The 24821-nt window shown below is 34.6% G+C and overlaps 1 pseudogene; it reads left to right on the plus strand.

Annotated features, from left to right (window-relative positions):
• The window catches only part of LOC143550186 (disease resistance protein RUN1-like), a 30847-nt pseudogene extending 15639 nt beyond the window's left edge, over window positions 1-15208 (plus strand).
• The last annotated feature ends 9613 nt before the right edge of the window (window positions 15209-24821 follow it).

Genomic DNA, 24821 nt, shown 5'->3' on the forward strand with positions numbered 1-24821 from the left:
TATTTACATTAAACTAAATTTTCTAACCAAAAGAAAATGAATGGAATCACCTTTATATATAACAATAAATAAACTAAACTAGTTTTCTAGCAATAATAAACGAACCGAACCAACGTTTTAACAAAAACAAATGAACCAAACTACTTTTCTAACAAAGATAACGAACCAAACTACTTTTCTAACAAAGATAATGTAAGTCCCTAATCTGGATCACTACGGTATGATATCAACTCGAACACGATGTTAGTGCGGAATCCTAACACCGTGGTGATCCAAGAACGAGGTAGAAGAACAATATAAATATGATAAACATAATAATACTCCAATGCACACGATTATATTATTAAATTGTCTCGTATATGAGATTACACAAATCGGTATTGCTCTCTTGATGGTAACTATGAAAGTATGAGAGATATCTCTAGTTCTGCTCTCCTAATTATCAAATAAAACGTATTTTATACAGTTAGCATTTACAAGAGGCTCAATGACCAAACCCAACTAAGCCCAAACAGAAATCAACATGATTTCTGTATTGCTAGCCCTTCCCAACCGATACATAGGGATTTCGGTATTACATGCTCCAAGCCATAAGTTCCATCTTGTATAATACTTCGGCTCAACTAGATTATTTCTCTTTTGTCTTGATTATGTCATGGTCTTTTGAAATACGCCAGTCTAACCAAATCGTGACCCAACAATCTTCCCCATAGACTGATGCTTTCAAAACTTTCAGAATCTTTACTCAGACATGATCAACAAATTCATGTGTCTGGAACAACCCATTTAATAAGCATTGATTTTGTGGTTGTTTCTGTACGTATGGTGATCATTTGGACATACGAACCCAAGTCATGAATGTCTTGGGATTCCCTTGAGCATCGACACATGTGACCTCTTGCCAACTCATGTCTTTACCATCATCTAAGAGCATATCTGGTTTTACAGGTTCAATTTGTTGAGTCTTAACTTTCCAAATCTGTTTTGGTTTACTAAAACACGAAAGAACAGACTTTGGAGTTGAACTTGTTGAAATAGAACTCTCAACACTCTTAGCACTGTCGGATTTTGCAAAATTGAACTGCCCTTTACCATGTTTAAAATAATTTGAGTGCAAACGTGTCTTGTTAACCTTGAAACCTTGAGTGCTCTTCACCTTAACAGTCTTCATTTTCATTGTACGGTATAGACACTCTTTTGCCAGATGCCCAACATTCCCACATGCGAAACACACCTTCATTCTCTGATTTTTCTTTGCTGAGTTCCAATCACCATCAGAAGGTTTAACTCTGGAATTCCCTTCAGTTGATGTTTTAGGTGAGACCCATTTCATCAGCATAGACCGAGACCTTCCTCTGAATTTAACCCCTTGATTATTCATATAATAGGGTACGTAAAGCTGATGAGCACAATTTACGGCGATGTGACCTAGAGTGCCACATGGTAACACGTTTACCTTTTAACACCAGCAACACCTAGTGAACTGTCAACCTTTTTAGGTTTCTTAGCCCTTTTTCAACCTTCATTAACCTTGCAAAGATTTTCACACATAACCTCTTTATGATCGTCATTCTAATCACAGTTCTCAATGTCAACATTTTCAGCACATGAAGTAGAGGCAACAAGATTGTTAATACATTGAAGACCAGGCTTGATTTCCTCTAGGGATCCTGATCCAATAGTTTCAGATTGAACCTGTTTACCATATCTCATTCTCCACCCTAGCCTCTTCCTCTTCAGTTATAGGCATAATCGTATAATTATGATTAAAAGGAGGAGACAACTTTTCATATCATAATCCCTCAACTTTCTACGTTTTATACTTTAGTTGACTCTTAATTATGTTCTCAACCACCTCACTTGAAAAATCAAACTTCTTGAAGTTGAAATCGGCATTTTCAAATTTAACAGTTAATTCTTCAAGTTCATTCTTAGATATATCTAGTTCGGCAGTTAATTCAACAATACGCCTCTTGGCATCTAAGTGGTGACAACGTTTTATACTAAAATCTGATTGAAGTTTACGTATGTTCTTATGTTGTGCATCTACCTTTTCTTTAAGTAGTTTCTCATTTTTCTTAAGGGTGTAGTTTTCACATTTGACCATTTCCTTCTCCCTTACCATATTGGAATTTGCTAATATATTTGAATCTACCTCTGTAGGCGAACTCTTCATGCTCTGAGATACTACTAGTGAGGGAGTAGACTGATTAAGAGTACTTCTAAACATTGAGAAGGTTTGTGGAGAATCCATTGAGTGATTACTATGATTTTCCCGCCAATTTTTTTCGAAAAATATGTTCTCCAAAATTCTCAAGAAAGATGTGCCACTCAAAAGAAGTCTCTATGGAAATTTTTGTTCAACAAAATATTTTACGATTTTCCCGCCAAAAATATCACAAAAAATCACCGAAAAAAAATTATTTTTACCAAAATTTTCAAGAATGAAATCTCACTTATAAGGAGTATTCAGGAAAAATTTCGTTCAAGAAAAATTTTCCCGCCAAATTACTCAAAGTCTTGACTAACTGACCGAGAACCCAAGTCCTTGACTGAGAACTCAAAGTCTTGACTGAAACTCTGACCGAGAACTAAGGTTGAAGACCGAGAACAAAAATGTTGACCGAGAACCCATGTTTTTGACCAAGAACGAACAAATATGGCCGAAAACCCTTGATTCTAACTATGATTACTTGTTCAGCAAATTAAATCTTGGCCGAAAACTGGGAAACTTAGCCGAGAACAGATTATATAGGCCGAAAACTAGAGAATCAGCAGGATTTTAACTGTAATAAACTCCCGAGATTAATGGGATTTGATTTGTTTCCCAAGCAAAAACCAATATTTCCCCACAATTGAACTTTTCTCTTCTCCGATCAACATTTAACCGGTAATACAAACAAATCACCAAACACTTAGATCTTGAATCTTTTGATATCACAATAACGAGCCTGAATAAGTCAAAGACTCTGATACCAATTGTAAGTCCCTAATATGGATCACTACAGTATGATATCAACTAGAACAAGTGCGGAATCCTAACACTGTGGTGATCCAAGAACGAGATAGAAGAACAATATAAATATGATAAACACAATAGTACTCCAAATGTACACGATTATATTATTAAATCGTCTGGTACATGAGATTATACAAATCGGTATTGCTCTCTTGATGGTGATGACTATGAAAGTATGAGAGAGATATCTTGTTCCGCTCTCCTAATTATCAAATAAAACATGCTTTACATAGTTAGCATTTACAAGAGGTCCAATGACCAAGCCCAACTAAGCCCAAACAGAAATCAACATGATTTCTGTATTGCTAGCCCTTCCCAACCGAAATTATTATTTATTTAATTCGTTTTTTTCTACGCATTTCTAACGAAAATGCTAAATGAAACCGTGTAACAAATTTTTTGTTGGAATAGTTGCTACGCATTTCCAACATAATTGTATTTTGTCGCTATCTTTTTAGAATCATGCTCATGTTGCAAATTTATGGTTTCCATTTCTCGTAGGAATTTCGTTGAAAACGTGTAGGAAATAATGTATGTAAAAAATTGAAATTTATGTTGGAAACAATATTCTTATCTAGTAGTGTGAGGATATCACCGAAGTTAACAGGCCAACTCTCTTGCATAATTTTTAGAAATTATTAAAATATAAAAAGTCTCCTAAGAAAATTTCAACAAATTAAACTATTGATATTATGATTAGGTATATTGATGATTGATTAGGGAAGCTGGTGGTAATTTTTAATTTTTTTATTCGGTGTTTAGTTTATTTAATTGAAGGGATCATTTTTGTAACATTATATATACTTTACGGACCATTTTTATAATTTACATCTATTATTACAACTAAAAAATATTTTTTAGAACTTATTAATAAATATAAAATATTATATGAAAAATTCAACAAATAAAACTATTGGTGTTATGATTAGGTACACTGAATGATTGATTAGGAAAGCTAGTGGTAATTTTTAATTTATGTATACTGTTCTTAGTTTATTAATATGAAGGGATCTTTTCCGTAACATTATATATAATCTAGGGATCATTTTTACAATTCACATCACATCTATTACTACCCCTAAAAAACAGTTTTTAGAAACTATAAATAAATACAAAATAAGATGCGAAAGATTCAACAAATAAAGCTATTGGATTATGATTAGGTACATTGATGATTGATTAGGAAAGCTGGTGGTAATTTTTAATAAATCTATTCGGTGTTAGTTAATTCATATGAAGTGATTTTTCCATAACATTATATATACTTTACGGACCATTTCTATAATTTACATTTATTATTACAACTAAACAAATTACTTTTATAAATTATTAATAAATATAAAATCTGATTATGAAAAATTCAACAAATAAAATTATTGGTGTAATGGTGTTATGATTAGGTACATTGACTGCTTAATTAGGAAAGCTAATGGTAATTTTTAATAAATCTATTCGGTGTTCAGTTAATTCATATGAAGTGATTTTTCCATAACATTATATATACTTTACAGACCATTTCTATAATTTACATTTATTATTACAACTAAACAAATTACTTTTATAAATTATTAATAAATATAAAATCTGATTATGAAAAATTCAACAAATAAAATTATTGGTGTAATGGTGTTATGATTAGGTACATTGACTGCTTAATTAGGAAAGCTAATGGTAATTTTTAACTTATGTGTTCAGTTTATTCTTATGAAGGTATCATTTCCACAACATTATATATGCTTTACAGATCATTTTTTTATAATTTATATCTATTATTACAACTAAATATATATTTTTTAGAAATTTATATATATATATATATATATTAATTTTGAACTTTTCTCGGCTTTAAGTGTTGTACTACATGCTTATTCAATTGTATACTACTCCTTTGTTTGTTATCTCTACACGTGTGATGTTGCTTTACACCTGTTATGATGACGTTTTCTCTCTTTCTATCAAATGATCAGAAGGCCCAGATGATCTTGCATTTGTGTGTTCATCCACCACAGAGTCACCGACATCATCATCTTGGTTATGGCAGGAGTAAGAGAGTGGTGTTGTCCTCCGATTACGACCAGGTTCATCGGTGAAAGAGGTAAGACGGTGAGACTGTGAATTTCTGTTTTTTATATTAATTATGGATCTGTGGTGTAGTTAAGAGTTTGTCAAAGTGTGATTTTGGACCTGTGGTCGTTAGGTGTTGTTGATGTCATTACCTTACGCCTAATGGCCATTGTTGCCTTCGAATTTGTTGTTCTTGTTGGCCGTCTAATATTGTTGAAGGTATGGATGATAGTTGTGTTGTTTAATGTTTTTTTTGTTCGATATCGGGTCTTTGGTTGGACTTTGTTTTGCATTGACTTTCAAGTTTGACCTTTGGATTGGTTGATTGTGGTTGTTTACGAGAGCCATGTTCGGTTCAGATGGTACAACAAACAAACTGAAAGGTGCAAACTACATTTGAAAAAGATAAGTTGTGCCTGTGATGCAATGATTTGTGACTGAGCATTGAGCTTATCGTATCAATGTTACATAAAGTCGGTTGTGGTTTTTAAATTTCAGGGGCTATGATGCTATGCGGTGCCCTTTTTTGGAATCCTCTTTTGTATTTATGCCTAATTTCATGTTCGTTTTGATAGACTGTAATCATATGGAAATCTGAATTTCTATTATATACAGCCTTGACACGAACACCTATGTTTGCCACTTTGTTGTATCTTGGTGAGGCATTAATTATGATAATTAATGTAGCTCCAACCTTTACGAGTAATATCTGAGCCTCCCCGGACATAAGAATGTGTGGCACTACCTCTTTGTTAAACTTATGTTATATGTGGCTAGCGGTCTCCATAAAAAATCAGACACAAGAGTTAGCTTTGTTAATTGTAGCTTATATTTCTCATGGTTGCCCCAACTATCGTTTAATTAGCGAGTTGTGTACGATCTTTGTTTGTGATGATATTCCAGTTTATGGCGTGGCAATCTGTTTGCAGTCGTATGCTGGACCTGAGCCACTGTCAACATAAACGAATTTACAGTTGCAATTGGCGACGGCATGATAGTACTACAGCTCATGACATGCCAATATATGCTATATATGTATGTCATAACTGAGCATTTTATTTATAGTCACGTGTCTATTTTTTGTTAGCTCAACCCCGGCGCAATGCGCAAGGAACCAAAACTGCAGCAAGTTCCTTCCATTACGTTTTGCCCACAGTTACCAAATACGCACCATGAGGTGCGAATTGAGTATTGGTCTATTGGAACGGAGTGTGCCGAAACGCAATACGATAGCGTACCGAACGCTCATGAAATTGCATACCAATTCATTGGTACGTCGATCCAATTCAGAATTTTAATCGATCAACACGGTAATGAAATCGTGTTTCTGGTGATGTAAAATTCGGCAATTGGATCGATTATTTAGCGTTTCAATCGATTTTTTAGCGTTCCGATCGATTTTTTAGTGTTCCGAACGATTCGGATAATGAAATTATTTAATTAAATAAATATTATATAAATTGGAACTATTTAACTGGAAAATAAATACTATATAAATAATGGAATTATGTATAATATTATAAGTTTATAATCTATTATGAAATTTGGATACGCCTTTTTGCAATTATGTAGTTTTTAAACGTAATCGATTACGAATTAGCTGTCTTGCGTTCTCAAAAAGCATGAGAACTACTGTGATGACTGGATTTGAAGAATCAAATAAGTTTTGTGTGTTTAATCGGGTTCGGGTATGTGGTGTTTTGCTTAATCGAGTTTTTATTGGCTTCAGGTCGGTTCACTTATGGAGTTGGGGTAATTCAGGCGTTATGTACTCATGTTTCGTGTGAGTTTGTGTCAGACTCAGTAATCGAGTTCATGTCGGGTGGTTTAGATTGATTAAAAATGACACTCGAGTTGTAATGAAAAAGAAAAAATGGAAACTAATAGGTTTCTTTTTCCTATTTGTATTTTATGTCAGCGTCCTTTTAAACCATTATCGATTACCTATATTGACCCAAAACTCTGTATTTGTTATATTGTAAATTTGCTATTACTTTTGGTACAAAAAATTTTCTTTTCTCTTATATTGTAAAGTTTTGTTCGAAATACAGGCATAAAAAACCTACAAGAAAAGTCAATCACAAGTCAATCATGACATACAGGTTACACAAGAAATGGAATGCAAGAATGCATTCCTCTTTTATTATTGGATAATGCATATTTTATGGTAAATAGCAATTAGAAAAAGCAATTAGAAAAAGCAATGCTATTTTTTTGTAATTGTGAAGTTAATTGATCCCCGGAGCCCAATCTTTGGTAACTATGACACCAATGACATAAACCTATGACAACTCATCTTTTGTAAGTTGCATAAATTTCAATTGCTTTAATGTTCGTGTAGTTGATCTGCCGCAATTCGCCTGATTTAGTTTCGTTGTCGGTTCATTTGTAGAAACATGTGTATTAATAGCATGAGCTGAAAAACTGACAAATGCCCTCCTCAAAACCTAGCGCAACACGCGGGTACTAATAACTAGTTATTAGTAAATATAAAAATCTCATATGAAAAATTCAACAAATAAACTATTGGTGTTATGATTAAGTAAACTGAATGATTGAGTAGGAAAGCTAGTGGTAATATCTAATTTATGTATATTGTGTTTAGTTTATTAATATGAATGGATCATTTCCGTAACATTATATATAATCTAGGGACCATTTTTACAACTCACATCTATTTCTAGAACTGAAGAATAGTTTTTAGAAATTACTAATAAATATAAAATCTGATACGAAAAATTCAACAAATAAAAATTGGTATTATGATTAAGTACATTGATGATTGATTAGGAAAGTTGGTGGTAATTTTTAATTTATGTATTCGGTGTTTAGTTTATTCATATGAAGGGATCATATCCGTAACATTATATATACTTTACAGACCATTTTTATAATTTACATCTATTATTACAACTAAAAAATAATTTTTTTAAATTATTAATAAATATAAAATCTTATTTGAAAAATTCAACAAATAAAATTATTAGTGTTATGATTAGGTAGATTGAATGATTGATTAGGAAAGCTAATGGTAATTTTTAACTTATGTGTTCAGTTTATTCTTATGAAGGTATCATTTCCACAACATTATCTATATACTATATATAATGCATTATTAATTGACAAATTAAGACACTTAATTTTAAGTAATTTACAAATTTTCAAACACATAGTGCAACCTTACATAGGAGTAAAGTAGTCATTTAACAACTAAATTTCACGTGTCTTTCATTCTTCTTCAAATTATTTACAACATTGCCCCCTCAACTTTAATCAACTTTTGAAAATTTAAAGAGTAGTTACAACTTTGATTCTCCATTTTTTAACTATATATTATTTATAATTTCACTTTTAACTCATATTCCCTCACGATTTTTAAACGGTCATAACTTTTTCATACTTTAATATATTTTTAAAAAGATTGCACCATAAAAACGAGCATTTAATTCTTTTTAATTTGAGTATGATATTGTCATAGTTTGTTTTCTGTTAAAAAAATAATATTTTACGTATGGACGTTTACGGTCCGGTTTTAATGGTTTTAAACTAAGCCGTGAGCCAAGCCAGTTTTTGTCATCAAAAACTGAAACTAAACCGTTGAAAATTAAAACCCAACAAAAACTAACCATTAAAAATGGTTAGGTTTCAGTTTCATTTGTATTTCGATACTAAACTGAGTTTAGAATAACAATTCTTAATCCACGGTTTCAAACGGAACGATGAACACCAAAAATCTCTTACGTGATTACCAAAGTCTTATTTCCCGCTGCATCGCGCGGACGCTCGTCTAGTATATACTTTACGAACCATTTTTATAATTTACATCTATTATTTCAACTAAAAATATTTTTTTAGGAATTATTAAAATATAAAATCTGATAAGAAAAATTCAAAGAATAAAACTATTGGGTAGCGTTTGGTATGCATGAATGAGAGTCGGAATGGAATGGATCATTATGATGGAATGAAAAAAAAATGTATATGGTTGGTCAATGCAATGAAATCACCCATTACCATGTCTATTCCCTGTAAACACGACAAATTCATTTCATCCACCCATCTTGTTTTTTTCCCATTTTATCCCTCTTTCACACTACATCACATCCACCACTACTACCATTTCACTCTCACCGCCACCACTACTACCCATTGCCCTCCGCCGCCCGCCACCACCAACACCCGCCTCCGTCGCCGCCACCACCACCGACCATCGCTCCCAGCCATCACCACCATCACCAGCCGCAAACCGCCGCCCACTAACACCACCACCAGCCACCACCAACAATTGCTCCTACCACCCACCACCACCATTACTGCTCGCCGCCCCATCACCACCATCCCACCGTCACTCACCACAATTTTTATTTTATTCTCGCGTTTTCTAGTTTACTAAAAAATAAAAACTAATAATTCAAGTCATTCATACATGGTAACCAAATATCTAATGATCCATTCTATTACCTCGTCCATTCTATTTTATCGCTCATTCTATTACCCTATACCAAACTTTCCTTTGATGTTTTGATTAGGTACACTAAATGATTGATCAGGAAAGCTAGTCGAAGAATTATGCAACTTCAACATGATGCCTTGATGAGCTTGTGCTCATCCTGGAGAGAAAGAGCAAGGGTGATCATTTTGTTCTACCTATTTTCTATGGCGTGGAGTCCACGGATAAAGAGGAAATTTTTCCATACAAGTCAACCTTTCTTCGTCAAAGTGGACGGCTGAAAACGTAAACAAGTGGAAGAACGCTCTACGCCAGGTTGCCGATTTGGGTGGTGAAGAAGTTTCCGGGTATGGTTCTTTGCCTCTTATTCTATTTCAGTAATTATTGAAGTGAATGTTAAAATTCTACTCACATTTCTGTATGAAAACCCCTTTAAAAAGCACACCCTCGAAAGAACTATAAGCGCTTTGATTTACATAATTTTTTTAGTATGTTAACATCTAATTTTTCAGTAATATACTTAATTAAATAATCTTTAAATGCCAACGGGCTTATTCATTCGGTTTTCTTGCAGGTACGAAACAAGCTTTTTGAACAAATTTGTTGATGCAGTTTACAATATGTTAGATCTTAATGAAGTCCGCCTTCCACCAAATATTGTAGGAATGGCCCGTCATGAAAAGGAGATCAATTCCTGGCTAGACCAACACAATCTTCCATTTTTAGTAATTTATGGTATGGATGGAAGTGGCAAATCTACACTGGCCAAGTATATATACAATTCAAATTGGAGAAGATTTGAATCTGTGAGTTTTCATGAAGTACACAATGGTTTAGTTGAACTACAGGAAAAACTTCTCAAAAGATATTTCATGTGGGAAAAACAGAAAAATACCTCATGTTTCCCGAGGAATGCCTAGGATTGAGTTGGCCTTAGAAAAGAATGAGGCGCTCATTGTTCTTGATGATGTTACTGAAAGTAAACAGTTAGTTAATTTACTTGGAACTGGTAAAATTAATTCAAAAAGCAAGATTATAGTTACACAGATAAATGGTTTATATCATCTTCTTGGAAGTGTCAGAAGTATGACATGAAATTATTGAATGATGATGACTCGTTAGAGCTTTTTTGTCATCATCCATTTAGATCTAAAAAGCCCATGGCGGGGTTTGAGCCGGTTGTACAACGTGCAATAAATTACTGTGAAGGAAATCCAATGGCTCTTGAGCACTTGGGCTCATCTTTACCCATGAGCATTTCCATCGAATATTTGGAAAGTCAAATGAGGTTACGGGAAACAGATTTTGATTCTCGACTTCAAGATGTACTCTTAAGACGCTACCAGTCATTGACATATGACACTGAGAGAGAATTGTTTTTGCATATCGCTTGTTTCTTTAATGGCATAGACATGGATTATGTGGGAGAGATATTAAATCCTGATTACGAAGCAAAGGCTGGGATCGAAACCCTGATTGACAAAGGTCTTCTCTCAGTTTCTTCTAACAAAAAGCTTACGATGCACAGATTGTTTCAGGAGATGGGGAAAAACATTGTCCGTCAAGAATCAACAAAACTTCCTGCAAAGCGTAGTTGAGTTTGGCTTAGTAGAGACTCCTACAGGATATTGAGCAAAGGAAAAGTAAGATGCTTCATATATTGTTTTATGTTTTCTACTTTCATTGTTACATATCCTCCAATATAATCTAACTTTCTGTAGTTTCATTTGTTTTTTAGGGTTCAGAAACTATAGAAGGTCTAGCACTTGATATGCAAACGCTATTCTTAGAAAAGGATCATGCACTAAAGGTGAGCTAGAATAAGTAAAACTCTTAAGTTTGGCTTTTGACTTTTTGATTGATTTTTGTTTTTGATATTGTACCTTGTTATGTATATATTTGATATAAGATAAAAGGAAGATGGAAAAGTTGCTGAACTTTGTCATCTTAAAAAGGAATTTTGCAAGTACTATTACTCTATGTTATGGATTTGTTACAATTTAAAAAGGTTAAATAAGTGGGACATGAAATGATATTTAACATCAACATAATTTGCTTCTTCATTATGCGTGCATACTGTAGGGATACATAACGTGTTCACGTGCATCAGACCTTACTAGATATTTTTATGCGAAATTTGCAGCCATCAGAACTTACAACAACTGCTTTTAAAGACATGGAGAAACTAAAATTGCTCAAGCTAAATTCTGTAGAACTTAAAGGATCCTATGAGAATGTTTCTGATGAATTAAGATGGATATGTTGGCACGGATTCCATTCAACAACCATACCGTCCGACTTATACATGGGAAACTTGGTGGCTATAGATATGAGCTATAGCAAATTGAAAGTATTTGAACCCCATATGGTAGTGACTCCAGTATCCTCTTTTTGTTGCTTCTTGTTATCTTATTAATCTTTATAAAATTAATATTACTTTTTCAACAGCATATTTGGACTTTGAAGATTCTAAATCTTAAAGACTCACCCAACCTTATTGAGATCCGCAACATTGACAATATCCCTAATCTTGACACTTTAATTCTTTGGAATTGTTCAAGTTTGGTTAAGGTTTGTAAAACCATTGAAGAACTATCAAGTCTTGGATTATTGAACATGACAGGGTGTAAAAACCTATTCAACAGGGAACAAATAGATATGTGTTCAGCTGCTACTTCTGCGGAAGTTACAAAACAACAATCATTTTCTTTCCCAATTTCATTGCATCGTTTATACCTCAATGGATGCCATCTTGAACGTACTGATTCGTTTCCTTTGAGTTTCAGTTTTCAACGAGATTTGCAGTATTTGAATTTAGGCAACAATCTATTTGAGTCATTGCCTTCCTATGATCATCTTGAAAATCTTCGGGTTCTTGACCTGAGTTTTTGCTCTAAACTCAAAAGCCTTCTATGCCTTCCAAGTACACTTGCTGAATTGTATATATATTACTGTGAGGTACTAAAGAGTATAACTTTCAAGTCACATAGGTTCACTTTGCAAGAGTTTGGCTATGATGGCTGTACAAATTTAAATGAAGTTGAAGGCTTTATGAAACTGTTCCTAATAGCTGAACTACATGAAACTAATTTGGGACATATGAAATGGCTAAAAGAATATGAAAAACACGAGATGCACCTTGTTGGTGATGATGCGCTCACAGTATGCAGAAGTGAGCGTACACAGGTGCGTTGTTTCTCTCGTAAATTCATCATTAATTTACCATCTAATAACTAATTAATTATAAAGAATGGTTGACCCCTTCGTTTGTATGGTACAGATGTTGTACGAGTTCGATATAATGAGCACATCTCTGCCAGATATAAAGGATCCAAACTTGGTACCTAAATATATATCAAAATCATCTTATTTGTTCTTTGATGTGCCTTCGTGTCCTGAAAATAAGAGACTCAAAGGAATTGATGTAACTTTCAAGTATGCATTGTCTGGTAATGACTGGGCATGGTTTTGTTAAGTCAGTGCGGACAATGGTATTGTTGATTTGATGTACAACCCTATAGTCTTTGGCAAACCTAAAGTCGGTGAAGTATGTACATGGTTAAGCTATTGGCCAATTGGAAACACATTGAAAACTGGAGACAGAGTTCATGTATCAATTGTTGTGGTGAATGGATTGAAGGTACAAGAATGTGGTGTGAGCCTTGTGTACTCTGATCAGGAAACCTTGGAAAATAACATGGAACAGGGAAAAATTTTGGGATGTGATTTGTCTGGATTTAAACTAAGCACAGGAGCACACTATCTTTGTCGGCGTGATTTCTTTGATTTAATGGAGGTTGGTAGACAGACTCCTGATTGGTTTAGGACTTTAGTTGGTGATACCGTTGACTACGCTGGTATGTCCTTTTATTTCTAGCTAGTTTCTCTGTGTTTGTATTTTAATCTAAGCTGCAAATATATATACACACTCTTTTGATATCCTTTCTTTTTATGTTATAGAGGTGAGTGGATGGAGAAAGACAGGTCGGTTGAACAAGGTGAACCCTTCATTTACCGAGTTGAAATTTATTCGATGTATCATCCATGGTCCTCAGTTGGTAAGTTTGATATGTCATATTTCTCTTTTTCAATTTGTTACATGAAAGTTATTCTACACATGTAGTATTAGTCAAAAAGTGGCGATGCGGAAGCGACAACACGCACGCACACAAAACGATAATATAAATACGACATAAGAATTTAACATGGTTCGGCCCCCACGAGGGGACATTCATGGGCTGCAATTATATTTTCTGATTTGCTTAAATAGAACCAAGATTCCAATTATAAGACTAGGGTATATATAGTGACAAAATCAGGGCAACACAATTTAGACTCCAAACTGTCCCCTAAATAAAACCGACCCAAAGTCCTTCACACCCAACAATCTTCCACTTGAAGGCCTTGTGATAAACTCTAGACCGCCATCCAAGCAAACAATAACCTAGTCATCCAGTAACTCTAGTAATCTCTAGCATAAGACATCACTCCGGTTCTCAATTCTCAAGAATAAGCTAGACTTCTATCAATCCTCTTTGTTGTAGTTGCCCTTTTTTGTGGTTAATTAAAAGGCCAATTGAAGCTCCCGAGAGCTCCAATTCGGTCATCACATAAACTGCCACGGAAAACCCCGCCATTGACTCATCTTCAACTTCAATCGGCCCGACTCATTCAGAGGGTAAACACTCTCCAAAATCAACTAAATATTCGCATGAGAGACTTTCACATTTGGATAACCGGTCTTCCTAACCCAACGTCACTTTGGAACCAAACCGAGAATACCCCGTGCTCCCTGATGCAGGAGGCACTCCGGGTCGTAGCGCTTTTAGGGCAGTGCTCCGGTTCAGTCACGTTCAGGTCAACGGCCCGGGTCGGTTCGCATTCGGTTGGACTCCCCGCTTCACTTCGTGTTCGGTTTGACGTCAGGGTCAGTTCCCATTCAGTTCGACCCGACTCGGCCCGCCGACGACCCAGACCGTTTCGACCCATCCCGGTTTTGGTTTTTTTGTTTCATTCTGGGACTAGGGTATATATAATGACAAAATTAGGGCAACACAATTTAGAAACCAAACTGGCCCCAAAATAAAAGCCGGCTAAACGCCTTCAAACCCTACATGTAGTTGGTACAATATGAATAGGCTACAAACTGGGTTTTCATTGCTTTTCTACTGTTACCAACTTAATGAGACAGTTTACCATCTTATACATGATTAACTAAAAATATTAACTTGAGCATTATATTCTGGCTTAACTTTAACATTATTTTGACCATGACTCTCCCTTACACCCCCCCCCCCCAATGTTATGGGTAGAGGGTATGGGTTCAAAGTTATGTACATAACTTTAACTTTGAAGGGTGGTGTTTTGTGTGTGTGTGTGTGTGTGTGTGTGGTGTTATGGGTAAAGTTATAACTCGACTGGGCGTTACATGGCGCATAATGCATAATGGTGGAAAGTTATGACTACTCAGTTAGTAACAATTTGAGTTTTTGATTATATGGGATTTGGTGTTTATGATAAACAAACAGGAGGATATTTACAAGATTGAAGAGATGTCCAAATCATCTCTTGGTAATAAATCTTTGGGATTCACATCAAGCTTGCTAGAGAGGGAAATAAAATCTGGCAAAAGATCTGAAATAATTGACGAAACAAAAGACGTAAGTGAATATTAAGTTTAGTGGGTAAATGAAAGAGCTTAATGTTTAGTTGTGAAGGAAATTAAGTCTTTCTCTCAACTCAGGTAATTTATGTCAAGCAGTACAAGTCTAAGTCTGGCGATAAGACATCTGATCCTTACTCACATGGAAGGTATCACCCGGTTTCCTTTTCCCTGATATATTATTGCTACGTACATTTCCAGTTACAGCATGTTTTCCCTTTTATCAACAAACAGATGAATCAGTGTTTACACGTCAACACTACCATGCAATATGATGATTTTGTTAAAATTATAACTATATAACAGTAAAAATATAAAAATACTATGATAATTTTGTTAAACTTAATGAATAAAATACTTACACACAAGAACAAGAACAAGAACAATGTAATGATCACTCTAAATTCCTTTCAAACACTCAATTACTGGCATACATACTTCCTTCGTGATAAAGTTATTGTGAAACTTCGATACTAAACTCGGACGGTGAATAAATAATTAAGATTGAGAGTGTTTACAGAAAAAACGATAGGGCTTCTTCTAGGGGGTTCACGATTATGTTCGATTTGTTTTAACAAGAATTCATGGCACAAACTGTCTACTACGGTTTTGAAAAACGACAAATTAAACCGAAAGGGTGGGGAGGGGTTCTCTTGCTCAACGCTCACTCCTCATATGGAGATTTTCTTTCGGTGCCACAGGACCCAGCGTGGTGTTCCTGCTCAGGATTGTGATACCAGTTAGGACCCCACAGACTCGCTTGGGGTATAAAGCAGTCTAATGTCATTATAGTAATAAGAGTAATAACAATAATAACAATTATTTTTATTTTATTATTATTATTATTATTATTTTGGAAAACAAAATGAGTTTCTACAATTATAATAGCTTTTTTTATATATTATTAAAATTTTTATAGAAATTAAATGATTTTATAACCTTTTGTAAAAGTTTACAAATGACGTCCACTATTACACTGTGTTAAGAGCACCTACAACCACAATCCTTTTGTTACCACCTCTCTCTTCGTATTTTCTTTCTCATAGAGGCACATGTACCAACATCCGCAATTGTGAGAAACATCATTAATGTGATTATCGCTTACACTCTAGTTGAAGGATGGCGGATATTATTACTAATAGAAACTAGCTAGCGGCTAGAAAGAAAGTGACATACTTAGAGCATCTATAACAACAAACCCATACAAACCACACGTCTTTACCACATCATATTCCAAACTTTTCTCAAGAACCTCACTTTCTTCCACAACAACAAAACTCCACAAACCCCATTAAAAATATTAAAGCTATATATATATATATATATATATATATATATATATATATATATATATATATATGTTATATATTGTTACATTTGTATTAGTTTCATACTAGAATTACCAATAGTCAAATAGATCAGGGACTAGTTTGTATTAGTTGTTAAAAGACAGGGACTAGTTTGTAAACGGTTAGTTAGTTGTAAACTGTTAGTTAGCGAGATCTGTTCGTTAACCGACTATATTACCAGCTCTAACTAATAAGATCGGTAGCTTGTTTGACGAATATTCCTTTCTCTCCCTAAAGATTCTTTGTTCTAATCTCAAGCTATAATTGGTATCAAAGCTTTTCCGATCCTCATCGGAGCTTTTGAAGAAGACGGCGGCAACAGTCAGTTCACGGCGGCAACAATCAGTTCAGCGGCTGCGACGATCAGTTCCACGGCGGTGTCGATCAATTTCACGACAGCAACAAATCTAGTAATTGAAGATAAAATTCAATGGCGAACACTCGTACTCAAGAATTAGAGCGAGCAATTAAGGAACACGAAGCTTCCCTCAGTCGATTAGAGACATCAACAGATCAAAACCTAACGGAATTGATCGGAATCAAGGCATCGACGGAAAAACAAACTTCTGAAATGGAAACGATGAAATCTCAAATGGAGTCAATCTTGAAGAAACTGGATCAATTGGGTAACCCTAACAACACAGTTAGACATAACGAAACGATTAACAACAATCAGCGGGAAGAATTTGATGAAACTAGATGCAGCCGAAGTAATAACCGATTTTCAAAGGTCGAATTCCCCAAATTCGATGTATCGGATGTTGAAGGGTGGCTATATCGATGTGAACATTTTTTCTAAATCGATGAAACACCTGAAAGATTCAAAGTTCGTTATGCGGCGGCTCATGTGGAAGGGCGTGCATTGCAATGGCATCAGTCACATATTAATTCCCAAGGTGGAAGACTATTATCACAGATACCCTGGGCTGATTATGCAGGATCCATCACTGCTAGATTTGCTACAACCATAATTGATGATGCTATGGGAGCTATCAAAGCTTTTACACAGACAAGGGAATTGGAGGACTATTGTGATCAATTTGATTTCCTTCTAAACAAGGTAACCCTACCAGAAGAGTATACTCGCAGTTTATTCATTGAGGGCCTAAAACCTGAAATCAAATGTCATATTAGACTTCTTGATCCTAAATCTCTTAAAGAAACCTATAAACTAGCTAGATTACAAAATCAAGCTAATCTCACAATATCTCAAACCAAGAACACTTTCAATACCTATTCTGCCAAAACAACCACCAATTCCTTTTAATCCAAACCTACCTATGGCTCCAATGCTACGAAAATGCCTTTATTACCTATGCCAATTAATGCAGCTCCTGTTACTTCTTATAAACCAAATCACAATCGCAGACTTACTAGCAAAGAATTGGAAGACAAAAGGGCAAAGGGGGAATGTTTTTTCTGTAATGACCGTTATACCCCTGGCCACAATTGTAGAGGCAAGAAACAACTGTTTTTGTTTGAAATAATGGAAGAAGATGAGCCTCAACAGGAAAATACAGAACCACAATTTTTTAATGAAGTTACTCAAGATCCACATATCTCATTTCATGCATTAACTGGTATATCTTCTTTTTCCACTATGAAAATTATAGGATCTATTGGTACAAGGCATCTGCAAATTCTTATCGACAGTGGTTCAACTCATAACTTTGTTAATGAACAATTAGTAGATAAACTACATTGTCCCATAGAATCTGTCGGGAACATGCCAGTCACTATAGCAGATGGTACCAAACTACCCTGCATGAAAATCTGTAAGGATTTTCAATGGGTTATGCAAGGGAGTTGGTTTAAGGCTGACATGATGGTCATTCCACTCAGTAAGTATGACATTGTACTGGTTATTCAGTGGTTACAAACCTTGAATGATATTATATGGAATTTCAAATCATTGATTATGAAATTCACCATTAATGGTCATACCTTTGAACTAAAAGGATCCACTTCTAATGGGTCAGTTTATGTTCTATGGAGAGGCTAAATGTTTGGTTTCAAGATCCGAACAAAATTGTTAGTGGCCAATTGTTCAGTTTAAAAACAGAAGGCACTGAACAACTCCAACATCAGCCTCACATATATGATGTTGGAACTCATAAAACCATTGATGACCTTCTAAATCAGTACCAAGAAATCTTTGAAGTGCCTACAGGATTACCTCATTCTAGAAGCTGTGATCATAGAATCAAACTTAAGGATGAAAATGTCACATTAAACCTTAAGCCATATAGGTATCCTAGCACTCAAAAGACTGTCATTGAACAAATGACACATGAATTATTGGATACTGGAGTTATCCGCAACAGTACCAGTTCTTTTGCAGCCCGGTAGTTTTGGTTAAAAAAAAGGACGGGTCTTGGAGAATGTGCATAGACTATAGAAGATTAAATGATGCAACCGTTAAGGATGGATTTCCAATTCCTTTAATTGAAGAACTCTTAGATGAATTAGGAGGTTTAACAGTTTTCTCCAAACTAGATCTAAGATCGGGATATCACCAAATAAGAATGTATGAAGATGATATCTACAAGACTGCCTTTAAGACACATCAAGGCCACTATGAATTTCTAGTTTTACCATTTGGGCTGACAAATGCCCCTGCAACATTTCAGTCGTTGATGAATGAAACTTTTAAACCTGTTTTGAGGAAATGTACTTTAGTCTTTTTTGATGATGACATCTTAGTCTATAGCCAAACAATGGACCAGCACGTTATAGACTTGGAAAGGGTACTACAACTTATGAGACAAAATTCCTTAAAAGCCAAAAGATCCAAATGTTTTTTTTTGGAGGATCTAAGGTGGAATACTTAGGACATATAATCACAAGAGATGGTGTTGCTACTGATCCTACCAAAATTAAAGCAATTCAGGATTGGCCACCACCTGCTACCCTTAAACAACTAAGGGGTTTCCTGGGTTTAACAGGGTATTATAGAAGATTTATTAGGGGCTTTGGGACTATTGCCAAACCCTTAACCGAACTTCTGAAAAAAGACGCCTTCCATTGGAACCCTGCAGCTCAAAGTGCTTTCGATGAACTTTCGATGAACTGAAAAAGGCTCTAAGTACCCCCCTGTGCTTGTCTTACCTGACATGTCTAAAATGTTTGTCATAGAGACAGATGCTTCTGCAAAAGGGTTGGGAGCAGTCCTTATGCAGGATAAACATCCTATTGCTTTCATTAGTAAGGCTCTCTCTACTAGACAACAGGCTCTATCTGTTTATGAAAAAGAGCTCTTAGCTATGCTGTTGGCAGTAAAAAGTTGGCATCATTACCTGATCTCGAAACACTTCATTATTAGGACTGATCAACAAAGTCTCAAACATCTACTCGATCAGAAAATTATTACTCCACTACAACAGACTTGGCTATCCAAACTTATGGGGTATGATTATGAAATAGTGTACAAAAAGGGTTCTGATAACAGTGTGGCTGATGCCCTTTCTAGAGTTCAAGGTATGGGATTGTTCTCTCTTACATTGAGTACTATTCAACCACTTTTATTAGATAAACTGAAACAAGGGTGGGAATCTGATAAGAGTTTACAACATATTATAAATCAAATTCTGCAAGGGAAACCTATAAAGAATTTGACTTGGGATGGTGCTATTTTAAGAAGAAAAAACAAGATATTGGTACCCAATAATTCTATACTCAGAAATGGCATTATCAAGTGGTGTAATGATTCACCATCTGGAGGCCATTCCGGGTTCATTCCTACCCTATCCAAGGTTAAGAAATGTTCTTTTGGAAGGGATGCAGTAAAGAAGTTCATAGATTTGTTAAAGAATGTACCATTTGTCAAAGGGCTAAATATGAGACATTGGCATCTCCAGGGTTACTCCAGCTACTACCTTTACCATTGACCATTTTCAGTGATGTGTCAATGGACTTCATTTCTGGTCTTCCTAAAGTGCAGGGTAAAGACACAATTTTGGTAGTGGTAGACCGGCTAACTAAATATGGACACTTCATTCCTTTATCTCATCCTTATACTACAGCTATGGTAGCTTAGGTATTTTTGGATAACATTTTCAAACTTCATGGGTGTCCTAATTCGATTGTATCTATAGAGATCCTATCTCTATCAGTCAGTTTTGGAGAGATTTTATGAAATTGCAGGGTATTACTTTAGCTTACTCAAGTGCCTATCATCCCCAATCTGATGGGCAAACAGAAGTGTTGAATAGGTGTCTAGAATCTTACCTAAGATGTCTGTGCATGGACACTCCATTGCAATGGTTGAAGTGGTTGCCATTAGCTCAATGGTGGTATAACACATCATGGCATTCTGCCATATGCATATCTCCGTATCAAGCTTTATATGGGTTCAAACCCTCAATCCATATTCCTTATATACCAGGGGATACACAAATTGCAGCGGTGGAAGAACTCCACAGAGACAGAGAACACATGATTACTCAATTAAAGCAGTATTTAGAACGGCCCCGAAATCGTATGAAACAGTTATGTGATAAGAAAAGAACTGATCGGGAGTTTAATGTTGGGGACTTGGTTTACCTCAAATTGCGACCTTATGTTCAATCTTCACTTAAACTGCATCATAATAAGAAGTTGAGTCCTCGTTACTATGGACCCTTCTTAGTATTGGAACGTATTGGTGCAGTGGCTTATCGTCTGGATCTACCAAGAGATTCTCTTATACACCCCACATTTCATGTCTCACTTCTTAAGTCAGCTCATGGAAGTCATCAACCAAGTTATCCTCTACCTTCAGGACCTCGGTTCCACTTTCAACCACGAGCGATTTTAGGTAATAAAGTGGTGCGTCGAGGAAATAAAGCTGTTGCAAAAGTTTTAGTCCACTGGATGAATTTACCAATCTCTGAAGCCACATGGGAATTTGCGGATGAACTTAGAATTCGTTTTCCCTCTTTTGTTTTTTGAGGTCAAAAAAGTCAATGGGAAGGGGGTATTGTTACATTTGTATTAGTTTCATACTAGAATTACCAATAGTTAAATAGATCAGGGGACTAGTTTGTATTAGTTGTTAAAAGACAGGGACTAGTTTGTAAACTGTTAGTTAGCGAGATCTGTTCGTTAACCGACCATATTACCAGCTCTAACTAATAAGATCGGTAGCTTGTTTGACGAATATTCCTTTCTCTCCCTAAAGATTCTTTGTTCTAATCTCAAGCTATCATATATGTGTGTGTACATGAGAGAAATGACCACATCATTAGGTTGTTCCTAGTTTGCTTATACAAACTTCCTGCAAACTTTAAAGCCATATTCTACCTCCACAACAAGGAGAATTGTGACAAAAAAAAAAAGTTTGCCACTTGGCACATGAATTCAAACCTTGGGTTTTGTAGCCCATTGTGATTGCTCTTACAATTAACCAAAAGATGTTCTGTTTTTAGCCAGTGGCTCTCGAATTAGGATACGCTTTTTAAATGCCTCTCTATGGCACCTTGAACGCAACCTGTGATACGACCCATCAGACCCGATCTATGACTGACCTGGTAGCAACCCCAGCCGAATAAGAAGGAAGAAAGAGTCAAGCCAGTTTAAGTCGTTTTACAGGTTGCATTTAGTTAATTTGGCTACTTCCTATGTTGCATGCATAATGCATTAGCCAGGTTAGTGGAGTAACCAACCTGCATGTTTTGTTTCCTTCTCCTAATCTTTTGGTCATGTTTGCTTTCAATTACCCTTTAAATATTGCAATGGTTTCTGCATTAAAAAAAATCGCATTAGAAAATTGCCCCAAAAGTCTTCTCTACAGGCTACTCTCAGTCTGCTCCGACTCTCCTTTGCCAATTTTCTTCCTTAGTTCGTGTACCTTATATTCTTCCAAATCCTATCCTTGCTAACCCCATTTACCGAATAAATTTTGATGTTAACATTCTCAATCAGCTTCTGGCCAGCTGCTTCCTTTTCCTTATTCCATATAGCTTTCCCATTACACATTGGAAACATCTTTTTCTTGGGCCGATCACCAATCTAGTGGTCAAGCCAGAAGAGGGTACTGTTCCTACACCCAACTATCACCTTTGTGTCTTCCTTGATTGTATTAGAATTTGGCTCCAAACTCCAGTTATACCTATATTTAGCGGGACTGAGTTGTTGCTACTTATTGTACAAATCAAGCGTATAGATTCGGTATGACTTTCTATTTGTACAACACGTTTGAATTCAAGTTTATCTATCTTAAATAAAACCAATTCTTGAATTTATTATTAACTTTAAACCTTTGCTAATTAATGTTATAGGAAACAATTGATTTAGGGGGTGATTGGGATTGCTTCTTGAAACTACTAATAAATTTATTAACTTATTAGTATATATATTAAAAAGGGGATTTTCTCACAAAAACACTATTCATTTTACTATTCAATTTAATAATATTTTATTTTCTTATTAATTAACTTTACTATATATTTAAACACTATTCATTTTACTATTCAATTTAATAATATTTTAATTTTTAATTAATTAACTCTACTATATTTATATATATTCTAACTTACAAAAAATTACATGAAGATATATACACTATCACCTGGTTTTATTACCTTCAATTACTTTTTTTTTCAACTAATTAAAAAGATTTAACAAACAAAAACTTTAAACTTAAGTGTCGGTTTTACATGTTTTATTTTTCGGGTAAACTATTTTTTTTACTTTGTTTTCGTATTTGTTATAGTTGGTCTTACAATGATAGAAAGTTTTATCATGATTAAAAAATATCCCATCATGGTATGTTTTTATATCCACGCTTCGACATTTGCGCCTTTAAAATATGTTTTTTTCCTTAAAAATTCATGTTTACGAATTTATGTTTGTGCCACGATACTAGCAAAATTTGCATCGGTTCACAACTATAGCGTTCCGGTTTTTTGTTTTACATATGATAATTTGTTGTATTTTGGCACTGAAAGGTTTATTTCTTTTGTTTAGTTTCAATGTTGTAACTGATACACGATGAATTTGCGTCAACTCGCAACGCGTTCATGGTTTAACGTTTCTACGTATGTTTTTTTCTCCGGTTCAATGGTCCCGTCGCGAAGCACGGGCCTAAATCCTAGTTAAGTTAAAAAAATGTTTGGGGAAGGTGGCTTTTGTTACCCCTCTTAACTTTTTAAACTTGTTAATGGGAGGAAAGGAGTTATTGAGAAGGGGAACATACTTCTCAAAACTCCTTTTTAACTTTTTGCAAAGTTAAAAGGAGCTTAAAATAAATAATACCAAACATGTCCAAGTTTTAATCCAATTTATAGCTCCCTGTATATGTGATTTTATAAATCAATACATACACAAATAAAAAAATACAAGTCCTTATTTATAGCTAAACAATACAAGTCCTTATTATTGTGAGATATTGTTGTATTACAAATATGTATTACTATGTATTTTTAGGTTCAATAGTGTTTAATTGCATATATTCATATTTCTGTATTGCTTATGTGTAGTAGTGTTGTATTGTATGCAAAAAATATTAAAAAAAAAATAAAATGAAAATCGATGTAAGATGTGCATTAATGTTGTATTACACATACGTACTAATGTGTATTCGATGTCTATACTAGTCTTATATTGCATATATATACAATAGTTTTGTATTCTATGCAATACAACACTCTTGCATATATGCAATGCATACTATTACATATGTGCACTACACCGTAAATGTTACCGACGAGGTTTTTTTAGGAACAATATCAACATATTAGAATAATGAAAAAAATAAAGTATATTTTTTATAAAAAAGTTAAAAATAATTATTTATAAGTTTTTAAGTATTCTCTATAAGATAAGTTTTCATTTGAACTCACCCATATATATATATAGTGAAAAGATCCAATACACTAATGCTTATCGTACAAATACGTACGCGAATTCCGTTTTTCACGAATCGATCCATGAAATCACATTCAAACATCTCAGAATCGTCAATACATATCCAATCAATCATTGCTTCACCGAAAAAACAGTTTTGGATGGTTAATCGATCAACTTTTCACTTTTTTTCACAAAGACGGTTTTTGAGCGTTTAAGGTTTTGTGAGCGTTTTAGGTTTTTGCCTTTGAGCGTCTCGCGTACCTACCGTACGTTAAGCATTAGCGTACAGTAACTGCACCCTATATATATATATATATATATAGAATTAACGTGCTAAACGTGAGAATTAAGTAGAGTAATTATATATAAAAGTAGAGTAATTATGTAATTACATCATAGAGTAATTATTTTTTCGATTTTTTTAGTTATTTTTTTATTAAAAATTTTTAT

The sequence above is a fragment of the Bidens hawaiensis genome, unplaced genomic scaffold, assembly GCF_021521415.1.
Source record: "Bidens hawaiensis isolate Kalapana, Puna unplaced genomic scaffold, B.hawaiensis_p1.1 tig00015932_1, whole genome shotgun sequence".
Classification (NCBI taxonomy): domain Eukaryota; kingdom Viridiplantae; phylum Streptophyta; class Magnoliopsida; order Asterales; family Asteraceae; genus Bidens; species Bidens hawaiensis.